The sequence below is a fragment of the Vanellus vanellus genome (assembly GCF_965231255.1).
Source record: "Vanellus vanellus genome assembly, chromosome: 5".
Classification (NCBI taxonomy): Eukaryota; Metazoa; Chordata; class Aves; order Charadriiformes; family Charadriidae; genus Vanellus; species Vanellus vanellus.
Window position 1 is genome coordinate 82,351,114 of NC_138910.1, and position 17,510 is coordinate 82,368,623.

Consider the following 17,510-nt stretch of genomic DNA (forward strand, 5'->3'; position numbering starts at 1 on the left):
GGTTGGACTGGGGAACTGAGGCATGATGCTTTCACATTCACTGGAGGCTTTAATACATTTTAGTTGAAGGACTTAATAGACAGTCGTCAACTTGGTGCTTACAATCATTTCACTGGCAGATATCTTATCTGAAATTTGCAAAATATTTGTACCCTATTTGCATACATTAGTCCTGTGGGATAGCCTTTTTACAGTTTATGCTGTCTAATAGATTTCCTCGGTAAAATTTTTTTAATCCAAAACATTAACTAATTAATTTCACCTACTTTTGCCCCTCTAAGAATTAAGTGCCTGATTTAAACTAGTCACTAGTCCCCCTAAGGTTGCTGCAGAAATGTGAAAAACTTCCAGGAGGCGATCCCTCCCGCATGTTTTAGGTGCCTGCCTTGAGAAAGGAGGAACCTTGGATGAGCCTTTGTTGTTCCGGGGAGGGGAGTAGCCATCCAGTTTAGACTAAGAGCCCAAAGCTGACACTCAGAGAGGTTCAGTAGGTAAATCTCGGCCCAGGAGTCAGCTGACAGTGCCACTGGCAGAGAAGTAGGAGAGAGTCTACATGAGTCGGTTATCCAGATTTCCTTCTGGAAATGAAACTGGAGTGAAAAAAACTCAGAGTTTTTATACAAACCACTATGAGTCACATTTGCCGAAATGTAACTGTCAATGAAGGATGCGACTGCTACAGCCTAGTATTTTCTCGCATCTGTCCCACCTATGTTCAGTCTTTGTTAGAAGCCAGAAACATCTTCCTTACTGAACAGAATTTTTTGGTGTCATGTCTACATCAGAAATCACTCAGACTAGTCATTGTGCACTAACTTCTGCTTTGGAAGGGGACTAACCAAAATTACCTATAGGCATATTTAAAGAAGAGCAACCAGGTGAACAAAGTTAGTGCTGAACAGCTGTTGCACTATTTAGCTGCAGTAGTTTGCTTGGAAATAGCTCTTTCATATATAGGAGCATGGTGACAAGAAAGCTGGTACAGAAAGAATTCTTTACAAGTAGGCTGGAGTGAGTTATAAAATGGGTTTTCTTCAGCGTCAGACATACACCTCTTCATTTTCCACTAGCTTAACGACTTGTTTTTAGAAAAATCACAGGAACGTTCATTCTGTTTATATCTCAAGTGACCAGTCCTATAGAGGTGGGGTGATATAATAAATAACATTTTCCTCCATCTTGCTGTAAGTTTTCATTTCTTAGTGACACTGATAGCTTCAGTGAAACATTCCTTGTGAAAGACATGCACTCTTTTGAAAAAGGAGCTGGATTTTTCCCTTTGCTGAGTAAAGAAGTAAACTGATTGTGAGACTGTGCCCAGTTCAGGGTTCTGGTATGAAATATTGAAAAAAATATGAGGCTGCAGCAATTTCCTGGACATTGTTGTTGGTGTCTCCAAGACGACAGCACACGGGAAAGGTTCTGTTTTCTTGCTGTAAGTGTACCTACACTGACAGCTCTACAAAGGACACCTATGAAGGGAGGGACCCAACTGTAGCGTTTGTCCTTTATAAATGTGGGGTTTCTTGGGATTTGAAGCGTAACAAGGACACAAAGTGCAGATATGTATAACAGCAGTCACAGCAGTGCAAGCTGAAGCCCACTGAACCCAGTGTCTTTTCTCTGGCAGTGGCCCATAGTGACAAATTTGAGAGCGAGGCATGATTATTATAATAATGCTTTGAATTCTCTCTTAGTTCCCATGAAGTTTGGGTTCAAAAGGGTATTTTCAAAAATATGTACCTACTCTTGAAGCCACATTTTTAAAATGACAGAATAACTCTATTTGTGGATACGAAAGAAAAAATAACGTTGCAGACTGCAGAAGAAAATCAGATCACTAATGCAAAAGAAACTCCACATTTCTTTATTTTAGTCTTAAAAATGCAGTCTTACAAACCATATCACTTCAAGGCAGTCTTCTGGGATTTATATGTCCTAGGTTAGCAATATTGGCACAAATTCTGCTTTATATATAACTGCAAATTTTAGGTGCAGATATGGAGTTCCTGTATGGATATGATAAATGTATGATGTTTAGAAGGATATTGCTGTTGTGTTATATTTATCACTGTATATTGACTATATGGCAGCTTAATTTACGTATATTAATATAAGCCATATTCTGCAATTTTACTGTAGCTGGTTGTATGAGGTTCAACAAGGCCAAGTGCCGGGTCCTGCCCTTGGGTCACACCAACCCCATGGGCGCTACAGCCTTGGGGCAGAGTGGCTGGAACGCTGCCCCAGGGGAGGTTTAGGATGGATATTAGGAGAAATTTCTTCCCGGAAAGGGCTGCCCAGCACCAGCACAGGCTGCCCGGGGCAGCAGTGGAATCGCCATCCCTGGAGGTGTTTAACAGAGGGGCAGACGCGGTGCTGAGGGACGTGGGTTAGTGGTGGGTTTGGCAGTAGTGGATTAATGGTTGGACTTGATGATCTTAAAGGTCTCTTCCAACCAAAATTATTCTGTGATTCTATGAAATGGATCTCAAAAAATAAGAATGAAAAATTTAGTTTCATCTTCATATGAGCAGGTAAAATTTTGTTGACAAGAAATGTCTGTTCCCCGATTTTTATTCAATAATGTTAAGCTCCGTAAAATGTTCTGAGCCAATGCAAAATGAAACAGTCCATAACATCACTTGTTCGAACAGTCCCATTAATTAGCAGGAGATATTAGGACAGTCAAACTCTTAAGCACAATTCAAATTCTCTTCTAATATGTTTTGAACTAATTAGAACTCATTATCAGGTGGTTTGACTGCAAAGCTTTGCAGTAACCAGTTCTGAGCGATTCAGAAGGAATTCACGATTCAGGGAAATCTTAGAAGGGAAAGCACAACCTGCGTGCTCTAGCTGTGGTCTGTGAGCGATGCCCACCGCAGCACAAGCTGATCCCATGGGAATGTTTCTCCTGAGCAGCGTTCGGGCTCTCCACATTGCAATCGGGTGGGCAGAGACATCTCCACTCTCACCCTCGCCCACAGAGCCGAGGCGGGCAGCAAGCGCTCCCTGAAACACCCCGTGCCCCTCGGCGGCACCTCGTGCGCCGGGCAGCAGCGGCCGCGGGGCTCCCCGGGGGTCGGCGGGCAGGGGGCTCCCCCGCAGCCGGCGCTGCTCCGGACCAGGCGCTGCTTCACTGCGGCAGACGTTGCACCTCTTGATCCCCTTATAACAGCGTTGAGCGACTGGCAGGGAGACGTCTGGTCTCTAATTTCCTGGTGTTTTCTAGTCTTCAGGGCTGTGTCCTGAATTTAGCCAGCTTTTGACTGTGTCAGCTAAGGCTTCTTCAGTTTCTGTCTCCCAGTGTCACTGTGTTTGCTCAATGCAGCGTGTGCTCGGGCCTGACATCTTGTCATTATGAAGACTCTCTAATTTGTTAATAACTGTAATGATGAAATGCTGAACACTTAATTCATTGGTTTCTGTCCTTGTTGATTGGATTTCCCACACAGGAAAATACTTTCTTCTACTCTCCTGGAAGGATGGACACAAATACTTGTTTAATCTGGTTGGTTTTTTTTAATTTTCCATTTGAGAATTCTCAGTTTATTTTCAGCATAGCACTGTGCTTTCGAACAACACCTTGTCACTTTCTTTCATTATTTATTTTCCTTTTCTTTGTTTGTTTTGTCTTTTTTGCTTTAACTCTTTTCCTGCAAGTTTGTTTGGCCCATTTGTTACAGATAAAAGCATCTCTGAGTGGATCACTTCTAAGATCTAGAATCTAGTGCAGGACTGTGCCCTCACTCAGCTGCTTTGGTGACTCCCGAGCGAAGCACTGACTCCTTGGTGTGCGCAGAGAAAACCTGTTCTTGCTTTTCTAGCAACAAAAATAGTCTCAGGGTGTGCATATTTCAGTGAGGGGTGGTGAAATTCCTAACTCTATGCGACTGTGAGTTTTTAGATGAAAATGTCGCCTTTTGCTAAAGGCAAAACATGGTTTTTCATTCTGCTAGCCCGTTAATGCAAAAGGCGCATGCCTTGACCCGGGGCTGGTTGGGCTTTCCTCTCACACATAGGTGTGCACAGCTCTGACCAAACAGCTTTCCGCCTTTGACTGTCACCTCTTCTGCCGTTACAAGGCATCCCTCATAAATCCTGAGTATTGAGACGGAATTTCAGTTCTTCTGTTTTAGCCCAAGTCAGGATTGCCAACAGTTTCTAACAAGATACCTTTACTTGTTTGACAGATGGATCCTAGTCCGTCTTGTACGGCAAAGTCTGGATTACGAGCAGAGAGAAACTGCTGATCCTGCAAATGTTCAGTACGTTAAATTGTGAGGAAAAGCTTGGCACTGGGCAGAGCTTTCCTACATTAACCTTTCTTTCTCAAAAAAAAGAAAAAAGAGCTGTTGATAACAGCGACATGGCTCCACCAGCCCTAGAGGCCTTTGGAAGTGGCACAGAAAAAGCTGTTTAGGCCAGACCTTATTAGTGAGCGTCCAGTTTTTAAAGTATCAGGTGGATTCCCCGGGGTTTGCTCTGCAGAGAGCAACCTGGATCTCAACCTACAAAACAGACAGGCTGAAAGAATGTCTTCTTACTACCTCTTCTTTTTTTTTCCCATGGTGGTACTTGCCTCATTTCTCCATTGCATCCCACCCATGTCCACCAGCTCTTCTCCTCCTTGCGCTCAAGGTTCCCTTCTCCTCACCCCGCTGGCTCTGACTCCACACATCCTCCAGCTTCTCACGGAGTCTTCACGTACCTGCATCCCTTCACAGCTTGCTTTTGGGCCACCCAAGAGTGGGGCTCAGAGGAAGATGCTTTCTTTTGAAGCTGCAGTTCTCGCCTCAGTTGTGATGCAAGCCGAGCGCCCGGGTCTGGGTGCTGCAGTCCGTGTAACTGTTTCAGGACAGCAAAGATCCAAACCTTATGGTTCAGCTTCATGCCTTGTCACTACTGGCTGTTAGAAAAATTGTTCTGCACTGAAGGATTTTAAATAATGTTTTCCACAAAAGAAAACCCAAAGCAGCATCTCGCAAGAGAGCCAAAAAGCATATCATTGCCTCACCGAACTTTTACCAAATCATATTTGTGAGGGTCAAAAGATAATTTGCTACAGGGACATCAGTGCGGTTGATGTGTGGTGCTGAGAGTAGCTTAACTTCTGAAACTTTAGTGTGAGAGCAGAAGTCGTGTTTTCAGCACGAGTCCCAGTCAGCCCACAGGCATAATTACTACATGAAAATCTTTACAACAACTGAAGAGAAAGACCAAGAGTGAAATTCTGACCCTCTTGTGTTAAGTTTTCCCAGTGGCTTCACAGGAGCCTTAAAATTTTACCTCAAATTTTCACATAGCTTGTAACCCTCTTTGTGAGTTCGGAAATCTAATTCGATGCACATAATGCATTAAATAAATCTGCAATATGGCTTGACAGAACAGAGAAGAAAATGAATCTTTCATGTCTCTACCCTGGAAAAGGGGTTATCCTTCCATTTTGAGAATAATTGGGAGTTTTATTTTGCTTTCCAGTTCTGGAAAAAGAAGTTCTGACAGCTATCAGCAATGGTGACACGTATCAGCTTATTACTACTTATACCGTGGTGAAGGATTGTAGCCACAATGATTATAGCACTTTAATAAAAAAGAGACCATTTTAGTATCAATTTAATTTAAGCCGTAACAGCTGAACATGGTTGGACCAAGCCTTTGAGCGACTAACCTTCATTTGATGGCTCTACCCGTCTGTAAAAGTTTCTGAGCGCTGGCTTAGTGAGAAAGATGAAAGGGAGGATGGAAGCCTGGTGGTAATGGGGATGGTGTCTGCAACTCCTCTTTGTTATAAAATCCCTTATGAAATCTTAAAATAGAGTTGCCTTTCATTAAACCCACAGTGTGTTAAAGGTAGACGGATCTTTTCACGGCCCTGTTCTCTGGGAAAGGGACACGCGCTGAATGTGCTTCGCCGGTCCCTTGCCCTGAGAGGGAGAAGCCCTTGCATCTGCCAGGCCCGCGGAACTACTCGCTTTTGTGAAAGCCGGGATGATTACACACTTCTCGTTCTTTTCTCAGCTTTTTCCTTCCACGGTTTCGTGAAGAGAATGATGCTTGGTCTCACCATTTGAAACTGTGCGTCGCTTTAACAGAAGACAATTAATTTCCGATTCTGCTGAACTCGTTATTAACCTTCTGTCAGCTCAGATCAGATCAGATCAGGTTTCTCTTGCTGTATTTCTCAAAACAGAGGCTTAACAGTTCCTTTCTCGTCTGCGGTTTTCAAATTTCCAAGTGCCATTGAGGCAATAATAGCGTTTGTGAGCTGTACCTGCCAAGCCTTGTTTCTGTGGGTTATATTTTTTTACTTTAGAAAAGAAAAATCAGTAACTGTAGTGTTCCCTGGTGCTACCAGACTGACAAAACCCTTCCAGGGACTACCTTCTGCTTTCAGGTATGTCCGTACACTCAGCACCAAGGTGGGCATTTCGCCATTGTTTTGTCAGAACGGCTGATGCATGCCATGCCTGGAAAGGGTGAAGGGTGAAAGGGTCTGCTTATTGATTTCTGGGCTTCTCCACAACAACGGTCAACCCGGGTCTTGACTGTGCGTGTTGTCAAGTTGGGTTTATTCAAGGTCTGTACAATTCTTGGGCAGACTGAAGTTGACGATAGGGCTTAGTACATGTTAGTCACGCTGAGAAATGGTGATCATTTTTGTCCCTACTGACAGAGGTCAAATTTGAACCAAGACCACGGAAAAGTCTGTAGTTTTGTATGACTCGTGTGCCTACATTCAACCCAGGGTACAGCCTTCAAGAGTCTCTCTAGTTTAGCCTTGCATTTGGTTAATAGTTTCATTTGACATCACGTGGGCGTCTCAAAACAATTCTACATGTCACATTCAAATCTCTTAAATATTTTGATGGAAAGTATATATGGGAGCTAAAATCAGATTAAATATAAACTAAAAGAGTCACGGCTACATTGTATGAACCCACTACACTTTTATGATTAAATTTATCATCCCAAGGTTTGGGTTTAGGTGACACTAGAAATCTTGAAGACAGTGATTTGCAGGAGTCCTGGTTGGGAGAGCTTAATTTTTTTCTGTCTTAAAAACTATTATCTGGTGAAATTTGTGTTCCTCACTCGACTGTTCTTGCTCGTATCTACAGCTTGAATATGGGCAAGTTATGCTTTTTTGTTGAGACCACCAATATTACTTTCGTTTTCCCTTCATCATGTAAGCCATTGCCAACTTTTCAATTTCTTTTTTTCATAGACTTTTCACTCTCCTGAATTTACTTGGATCGGTCAACATTTTGATAAATATCATGTAAGCATTGTTGTGTCCACATTCATAAGCCTTTATGTTGTAATTTGTTCAGCCCTTCAAAAGCCATGTGCCGTGAAGGCAGAGTGACTGGTGTATGAAAATGTTGATCTTCAGAGTTCCTGGAAGCTTTTCACCTCGCTAAAGCATTTTGTGAATCTTTCCCCACGTTCCCAGTTTGTTTGAAAATCTGTGTTTGTGATGCTAATTTCTAAAAGCCTTGTTTTTCATTTCGTGCATGCAACTGGTGATGTTCTCTGCTTCCTCTAGTGTGTTCTTTCTGAAAATTAAATCAATTGCAATAGCTTCCTTGAATCAGTAAATCAATTTTCAATAGATTCTATATACACTTTTCCTTCTAAATGACATTTTGCAATAGCCAAAAGATATTTTGCCTGCATGGTCATGATCTATATTCTTATACGGCATCCCGGCTATAGTACATGTCTTTCACTAGCAAACATTTCAATAGCAAGTATTTTGTCTTTCTCCCTAAGCTTGGTTCTGTCCAACTTTTATAGAGCTGTAAAAGATTGTCAATGTGGCAATAGCTTACTTTTCCAGGTCTTTTTAAAGGTTTTCTTTCTCATCAAGTTTCTGTACCAGGTACAGAACCTCCTCTTCTCCGTAGCAAGTGTGCCAGTAATCGAACAGCGTCTCGCTCTTTCAGGCAGATCTCCAGCCAGACCTAGTTAAGCGTGGAAGTGGGGACATATTACTCCAGCTCTTTTCAGCCTTTCTGGTTGCTAGCACCCATGGCAGATATCTTGGCCCTGCAGAATATGTATTTGCATTCAGTGATAGTATCACAGCGGTTCGAAAAACAAACAAATTGGTGTGTAAAAGCTCGGGATTTTCATTTTGTCCTAGAAAAAATGATATTCACCACACTTCAGCCTATTCCTGAGCTGCCTGGAAAAGTAGGCTGGTTCCTAAGCTGTGGATCTGTTAGGACGGAAGACTCGTGCGGTGGCACTGTGGAGATACGAGGGGCCGCATCCCTGCGCGGAGCTGACCCCGCTCAGGGCAGCCTGGCTGCCAACACGTGCTCGCAGCAGCGGCTCTCTGGCCTGGCTCTCACTCTCCTAAACCCCACATTTAAAGATATTTCAACTCCTCTTAGGCATGGAGATCCTTCCCTGCTGATTAGAGTGTCACAGATACCTTCTAAATAATCCTAATTTGTACTGCATCGTGCTGCATCACTACCTCAGTGTTACTGACTTCACAAAATCTTGACATACTTGAGTTCATCTTTCCAAATTGGGGTAAATGTAATGTTTTGCTTAGAACACACACACCCCGCTCCTTTTTCGCTTGGCTGCTGGCTGTGCTTCATCTTGATCAAACATAGAAACAAACAAAGAAAAATAATCAAAGCTTCGGCTTTGTTAATTCCTGGTATCTGTTCTTCACAAGTGTGCCTTCCGTTTTCCGTTTTATGTACTTACTACAGAGTCTCTCCCAGAAAACTGAGATCCATAACGCTTTTTCAAAGTTTGAAAGAAAAACTTACATCTCCAGACATCCTTCCAGCCTAATAATGAATTTTGATCCATTGTTACTGTTCTGTCACAATAAATGAATTTTACTGAGCCCTTTTAGAGATCGCAGAAATAAATGTTAGCTCTGCTGTACGTCCTGCACCATAACCACGCTCCCTCCCTCTTCACTGAGCGCGTGTTTACTTCTTTTGGGGGTGACTGACAGAGCACTGCATGCCTCTGCCTTGGTAATGGTTGTTTTAAAATCACAAATTCAAAGGCACATGCCGCACGTAACCAGTGTGCTTCAGTGTGCGCGTCAGCAGCGCGAGGGACAGCCTGTGCCCGCTGCCCGGCGAGGGACTGCCGGGGATGGCGGCTCTCGGGGCCGGGGAGGGCACAGCTGAGGAAAGCATCGCTTGCACCTACCTTTGACTTCAGGCCCCTGCTCAGTGACACTGATCCGGCAGCACCGCGCCTCTCCTGCTCTCTGCTGCTCTCGGTGCCACCGGTTTTCCCCGGGAATAGCCCTTCTGGTGAGCTGCCCCTGGCTGGGACCCAGGAGAGAGGGTGCTGCCCCGTGAGGCACAGAGACAGGAGAGAGCGCCCCGGCTTCAGGACAGTGTGGATGGGAGTCCCGGCTGGGGCATCCTTCATGTCAGGAGCTTTTCTTTAGAGGGATTCCTTTGGAGAAAAAAAAAAACAAACAAACAAACAAAAACAAAAAAACCCAACCAAACCAAGCCCAAACCAAACACAAAAAAAGCCAGCCATGAAGTACCTGAGTCTTCATGTCAACCACAGACTCCTCTGGTGAGCTGTCTGCCCTTTGCTGTCTCTCCCTACAAAGATGACGGGTATGTTAAAATGGTGCCTTTCAGGTTTGGGCACAGCCACACATTTACCTAGAATAAAAATTGGTGGAGCAATGAGAACAGTAGAAAGGGATAAGGAGGAGCAATCCCGTTCCCTACGGCCACGGGAGGGAGGAGCGGACTCCCTTGCTGGCCGGCGTATGATGCCGGGGTGAGACGGGGAGCGGGCAGGAGGGAGGGGAGAGAGCGGAGGTCAAGAGGCAGTGCCCCGACCGCAGGCAAACCCGAACCTGCTATGGATGGCAGGGAAGCGAAGCGCTGCTGTGGAACTGTGCCGGACGTGCCTCCCCGCAGGAGCAGACAGGCAGGACTGTCCCCGCGCTGTGGCTGCTGGCAATGAAGAACACCTGAGCCAAGCAGTTTGCTGGCAGGGCAGAGCGCACTGCGCACAGCGTTGCACCGACACACGCACGGCCCCACGCCGACCCCTCTCCCCCAGGGAAAACAACATCTGTCTGCATCTGCGCTGCTCTGGGTCCCCTCCATGGGCCCTCCTGAGCCCCCCCACCCGCGTGTCCCAACTGCCCCATCCTCTGAAGGCAGCTGAGAAACCGTCACTCAGCTCGGGCCCTATCTCAGCATTTTGAGAAATTACTTTTATGTTTATGGTGCACCGATCTTCTGGGGTTTAGATTTCTATAAATAGAAGAGCGCAGGGAACCACTGCAAGGGTTTTAAGTCAGGCTGTGTTGTGTTAAACTATTAAAGCCGTATTTCTACACCTGAACAAGCCCCGCCGTTAGGAGAGGTGCTGAAAACCTCAGTTTGCAGAGAGCTCGGTGGAAGCCCTGTCCAGGAGCCAAAGGACAGGCACTGGCTCACGATTCATTCAGCCTGCTTCCTCTGCTGCGCTCGCTCTGGCAACACGTGCTTCAGAAACACTGCTCAGGGTTCGGTAGGGCAGCACAGAAATGTTTTTAACTGTTTTGAAAGGCAGACCCTTTAATGTGAAGACTGTTCTGCTCACATGTATATGCTTTTGCAGAAAAAAGTCAATATTACAAGAAAAGTAATTTGGACACTGATGAAATCAATAAGTACTACGGCTCACATCAGAACTTTGTATAGAGTAATATCCCCTGGAATCAATGCCCATTGCAGGATACAACCATTTATAATTTCGCATTGATGTTGCAATGATCCCCTGCGAGGTTAAGAATAAAGGATCTCAGAAGCTGTAAATAGAGTGAAGTGAATCAGATCACCTTTTAGTCTAACTAGTAGCTATCCTTACTTGAAAACTATTCCCTATGTTTTTTGCAATTTACTGACCTCAAACTATGGTTTCCCAAACCCTCATATCTTACAGTTCACGTAATCACAGAATGGTTAGCTGCTTTTCTAAAAAACCTTCAATTGAGAGTGTCTTGTTGAACAAGACATGAACCTGAAATAGTTCTGAAGACTGAAAAACAAACTTAGATTCAAAATAGTCTGTTTCTACACAGCCAGGAATGAAAGCACAACATTTTTCTCATATGAGAAAAATGAGGGGCATTTCTCAAACACCGTGCTTAGTCTCTTGTTCATCCCACTCTGCAGATAATACAACCAAAAAGAATTATTTTAGTCATTGCTCAGCTCAGGACTGTGAGACAGTAAGTGAGTCACCAAGCCCAGTCCTCTGCTGTTCGAACAAACGTTTCAGAGTCTGGTATGTATAGCGGGGCCGTAACTTTGCTTGACTAGTGCACACATTTTGGCTGGAACACCACTATGTATTCGAGTCTTTAAGGAACCAATAATCTATCAATCTTCTCAAAGTTTACCTTCACTTGAACAGTTGCAAGTGCCCTGGATCTGCCAACATCTACTGACTGGCCTCTTCCCCTTCCCTTGGATTGTCACAGGACTTTTATTCTCTCGATGTAAAGTAGGTGCCTTCCAAAACCGCTGTATTCTCTCTCTTAAGACAAGCTTTGTGGTTTTTGTCCTAGTGATGACAGTGTAGGTGCTCACCTTAGTTTTTAGCCTCTGTAAACCCCAAATCCAATTTGAGGTCACATAGTGTTGTGAGTATGGCTTATGTTCCTAACTCCTTAGTGACCTCAATTTTGTTATATTAAATAAATGTTACGTGTTTGTGTTCAGCTTTCCAAATTATAAACAACTCCATCAAACCTTGTGAACATGAGTCACACCAGGAGTTTTCCCAAGTCCTGTGGTTCAGGTGGATGGCAGCGTGAAAATACCGCAATCCTAAGAATGCAACGGTCTTTCTTTATGGTGCGTAAGAAAACTATGGCTATGGAATATCTCAAGCAGTAGTGCACAGACTGCACCAAGATTCTCTTACGCTGAATGCATCCTCTCATTTCTGAGAAAGACCTCTGAAGTCGCTGGCCTGGCGCTTCCAGCCTGCAGAGCCAAGAGACAGAAGCTGGCTCTTTGTCGTTGGTTCATTACCTTCTGCAAAAGGGCTCATACTTGCTATGCTGGCATGAAAAGAAGAGTTTTTCTATAGCCAGCGCTGAGCGTGAGTAGCTAAAAAGTATTTGTATATGGGGAGGGAACAATTCAGTTCTGATAACTATAGGCTGTCAAATGTGTCGGCATTGTAGTAAAAAGACACATCGTGTTCTATGCTCAATGTAGTATGAAGACGAAGAGGAGCAGGAAGTAAGTGCATTCGAAAGGCATTTCTGGATCCACAGAAGCAAAAGCCCGTAGTTGTATAAATATGCATATAGGTGTTTACTCAATGCTTGGGTAGTTAATGAATTCCCTTAGCAAATCCCTATGCAGTTTGTTGCATAAAGAGCTGCTTGCATGCTGAGAGATTAAAGGGAGACCCCTGGAAAGTTACGGTTAATAACATCATAGACCAGTTAAGTTGGGAGGGACCTCCAAGACCATCTAGCCCAAAACCCTCCCCAAAGTCAGACTGACTTCAAAATGAAATGCCTCTATGAAATTTAGTAACTGTACACAAAGCTGGCTTCAAACCTTATCTCTGGCAGAATATGTCATTTCACATGGCAAAACCTACCAGTAGATTAGGCTGAGCCCCTCGCAAAACACAGAAGAGGAGGCATTTTGGACTAGATTCAACTTTGGTCATTTTGATTGACAGAGCTTCAATCCTTTGCTTCTCTATCCCTCCGTAAAGAAGTACCGCAGAAGAGGAAGGACTGCTGCCAACAGCTGTAATTTCAATTCCGCAGTCCAGTCAAAAGCCATGAAATGGGGACTGATATTAGGAGAAAGCTAGATTTTCAAGATGAAGGTTTTGAAGATTCGCTAAGCTGTATTTGCAGTGTCACAGTGCTCATAAAACCAGTAGTGTCTCCTAAATGACCAGGGAACACGTCTGTCTTTGAGAGATGTACCCAAGAATGTCAAAGAAACTGATTTGATTTAGTACTCGCTGCCATTCACTGGGGATTAAAAGACTGTGAGAGGGGAAAAGGGATCTCTCCTTTCTTTCTGTCTGTCTTATTCCTTTTTTGGTCTGTTAAGGATTGGGCACATAAAAATAAAATAAGATCAAAAAAGGGGGATGAATACCTGATAAAGACTATTAATCCCAAATGGTTTAGTTCCACAACATACTGACAAGCACAAGAAACATACAAAACTATCTTAATTTGTAGTGCTATGTAAGATAACACAGTCGGCAAAAAGAAAGTATTATCTCCTCCAACATTTCCCACCCTCTGTGACTGTTTGCTCTCTTTCTCTATACTTTTGGCAAAGTAAATATAATTTGAATTATCTCTGCAGAATTAACATGTGCATTTAAGGTAAAACAAGTGCTGCCAAAGGGCATAACTGATCCATATCACAGAGAGCCACAATGGAAGAAACTCCAGAGAGGAAGTGCCGTGCTCACAAGCCGTGCCCGGCGCCCCCTCTAGTGCCCAGTCTGCGTATAAAGCCTGGTAGGGCTGACGGGAAACTTTCCGTCTGAAGTATTTCCTATGAGAAGTTATGGTTTGGGTTTGTTCTCAGCAAGGCACGAAGTTCATGGCATTATTCCTGGGAATTACCAAAATCTTCCTTTTTACATGCAGTTATCTGATAGTTGAAGGATGTGGGCTCCTCGATTTATCGTAGTTTCTAAGGTAGGCCAGCTTAGAGGGTAAATTCAGAATGCAACGCTTCAGTCAGGCTGTTTAGTTTCTTACAGGAGAGAAAATGTCATTTTCTTTGCACAGCACATTATGAAATGCCTGATTTCCATATAATTCAAGACAAAACCAGAAGTTGCAATCTTGAAAATTTCCAGAAACACCTGGGCTTATTTCCCAACCCGCTCTGCTAAATGAGTTTATTTCCAAGAGCTTCAAGGCTTAATTTTTCTTGGGACGTTAACCTAGTCTCTGTATGTTATCAATTTTCTGCAAATGCCTCCATCCCAGGGTCCTTTTGTTAATAATTCTAACACTTAAGCATACGCATTTTACAGATAAATATCAGTGGGTAGCAGAAAATCGGCAAGAAGTCCTTGAGCTTCTTGTCCCTCTTGTGCTGCTGTGTTCTTCTTAGGTAGTTGTGTTGAGATAATGGGGGTTGAGAAGATGATACAAACTGTCTGGAGTATCTTTAAAATAGGTGTAAGTAGCAGATTGCCTGAGAGACTGTGCATGTACTCTGCATGAGCTTTTTACACTTTCCGACCACAGTCGATTAGAGGAATTCTGTTTTGTAGATCGTTGTGGTGACATGTCAGTTGCAGATGTACTATGAGTTACAAATCTAATGCACGTGCTGGGCAAAGCAAGCCAACAGCCTTCCAGGGAGGGCTACGTTTTACTGGTGCGGGTTATGTCATAGCCCTTTAGAAGATTATGCCAGTGCAGTCCAACAGCCTTTTGGCTCCTTCAACATCAGAGACGAGTAACTGTCTCACCAAGGAGGAACGCGTCTTCTTTTTCCAAAACACATGATCTGGTTCAGCCACAATTCTTACACCGGAGCAGGAATTTAGAGGAGTGAAATGTCCTGTGTTAGGTGGGATCTCAGACCAGATCAACGCTGTAGTCCCTAAAGGCCATTGCAGCTTTGTTCCCTGTTGTCTCATTCTGAAATCCCCATCCTATCTTGGTTTAAATGTCACATTGTAAGTTGGCTTCTGTCGTTTCTCTTCGCATCTTTATTGTGGAGGAAAACCCTGACTCTCAGTAAATAATTCCTCTTACTTAGTTGCATTTGATTAATTAAAATTATCAATAATTCTGTGGTTATGAAGTTATACGTTAACATTGCTTAGGCCACCATCGTGACCAACAGATATACGTATGTCTATCCCAGGCAGGCCAGCAGTAGAAATAAGAAGAGGTAGATTTTTTTCACCTTCTGCCCATGTGGATGGCCTTTGGCAAACCACAGCTCAGCCCAGGTTTACGTTTGCCACTGAGCTACAAACTGCTGAAATAGCAACACCAATGAGGTAACTGTTTGTGAACACTTCTACCACCAAAAGAAGCTATCTGAACCTTCCAAGTAAAGTTATGTGTCAGATATTAAGTGCTACATCAAGCTGTTTTGCCAGAGATTCAGCTTCTGGCAAACAAGCCCCTCCAGGCTCATTTGGGAAAGCAGTGAATGGGCTGTGATTTGCCCGTTAGATCTGAGCTCAAAACCAAGCAGAAACACGGCCAAGAATTACCCTGCCCTACTGCTGACCTTCAGAAGTCAGAACGCTCCCTAAGCTAGCAGGCATGCAGCCCAGGCAAGACGCGGCTGTGCTCAAAGACACGATCCTCGCTTCCAGACCTTGTTAGCAGTCAGGTTTCTCGGCCGGGGCCAGAATGCCGAGGAGAGAACATGGTGAGCGGTGGTGGGAACCGCACTGCTTGTTGAAGCGAAGAGTAGGCAGTGCAAAGATTATCAAAGCAAATATTCCCCCAGCTAAAATGGAAACCAGAATTCCCATTTTGGACAATCATGTTTGTGTATTTTAGTGTCCCTTTTCTTAATTTTTCAGGAAATTAGTGCTTAGCAAATTTTGTTTCACTGGTGAGTGGCAGTTAAAACTCTCTGGAATAATGGCACAGGATGCCCCTTCCGCAGTCTGCTCCAGCGGCGAGCAGAGCTCGCTGCAGACACAGCCAGGCTCTCTGGACTGCTTTGCTCAAACTAGAACAGATGTTGCTGCGCTGCAGAGGTGCCCAGCTCCGCCCCCACGTGTTAGCCACCCTGGAAGCCAATGCATACACACCGGTGAGCACGCAGAAAGCGGGTTGTGCTCTTGCAGCCTCTTGAACGCACTGTGAGACACGGGTTCGCGCTGCCTCCCCGACCCATCAGCCTGGGATGGTCTCCGGGGCTGAGGCACAGTGCTTGCAGGTGCGTCTGAAATTACACAAGTCCTCAGTGAAAGTACTGCAGCGCCACTAAGCACTCAGTTCTTATTCCTTGATCACTTTTCTTTATACACGTATCTATTTTTGCGGCTGGCTTTCTTCGTCACCTTACAGAGCTTTTGAAAGGAGTTTGCTTGTGAGCCCAATGCCGTTAAGCCACTTGGCTAGCTCTCAAAGGCGGAGGGCAGTGCTCCAGCGCGGCGGGGGAATGGCCCCGCTCGCCCAGGGCAGCCCCGGGCTGGGGCCATGGCGCCTCGGCCGCTGGCGCTGCTGGATGGCTGCCAAGGTCAGGGTTTGCTCCTGTGAAAAGCCGTGTAGATCTGGGACCGCTCTCTCCTGCAAATATGATCTTGAAAAATGATGCAGCGAGGAGCAAAGTGCTGTCTGTTCTGTCAGCCGGCTATAGAAAAGCATCTCTGCAATTCCCACCTTTCTCTTAGAAACGGACATGGTGAGAGATGAGGTATATTACAGAGACAAAGATGATATGAAAACCTGACTGTAATTAGACACTCACTTTGAAACTCCTCTGTAAATTTCAATTATCTATTGCTGCTTACTTAAGAAATGAAATCTCATTTTTGTTTTTTTCAGTTTGTTTTTTTTTTTTTTATTAACGAAATTGCAAAGTGATAACTAAGAGCTGAGGCAGAGCCGGAAAGCTTACGTTCAGTTTGTTATAGACTGATGTTGTTCTTAATCTGATGGCTATTTGTTTACGCGCAAACTGTGGGTTATGGCAGAGTCAAGAGATTACCGCTATTTGAGTTCTTGGCAATATCCTTTCACTACCTATTAAGGAATGAGATATCTCTGAATGAGAGAGTTCTACCATATCCTTTTTGGAGGGAAGTAAGTTCCAGCTGCCCTATAGCTCTGAACCTTTTCCCATACTACATTCATCGGGGAGACAGACCCAAGAGCTTGAAAGTCACTTGCTCAAGTACTGTAGTACGTTGATAGCTTCAGGGAGAACACAGTGCTGCCTTCTTTTAGGGTTAGACATCATCATTATCAAATGAAAAGTAAATTAAATTCTCGGAGAACAGGGATTTCAGCAGTGCCTGGACAGGCAGAGAATCCAGTGTCCCCACTGTACGCTATGTACATATGGGCACCTTTACAACACTGTTTCTAACTTGAATGCAACTGGCAGGGTCTCAGAACCTCGGCTCTTAAATGTAAATAAAATTCATCCCAACTCGGGGTTTCCGCCTTTGATGGAGCTGACGTTTGCGCTACACATTCTGGCACACTCCCTTCCTCCAAAGCCCTCCCTCTCGACAGAGGTCTCGACCTCAGGAACCCAGGGTACCCTTCTGTGGGCAACCGCCATCCAACTGCCGAGCGATGCCGGAGAAGTGAGGCTCCAGAGACAGGAGTTTCAATCAAGGTGCAGTAATTGCAGTGACTTTAGAGGAGCCGTTGTTTCGAGCTCTATATAGTGCTCTGAGGAAGAAATTCTTCCCTCTTCATCGAAAACATAAGTTGGGTACTCGTTGTAAATGCCAGCCGCCGCGGAGCACAGCGCACCCGCTTCCCCCCTGCACGGGTTGGAATA

At 44.5% G+C, this 17,510-nt stretch overlaps 1 protein-coding gene across 1 annotated transcript in view; it reads left to right on the plus strand.

The window, feature by feature from the left end:
- LOC309672917 (serine/threonine-protein kinase TNNI3K) overlaps positions 1-17,510 on the plus strand; it is a gene marked incomplete at both ends in the record, with an annotated part of 92,388 nt that overhangs the window by 39,399 nt on the left and 35,479 nt on the right. The window lies entirely within an intron of this gene.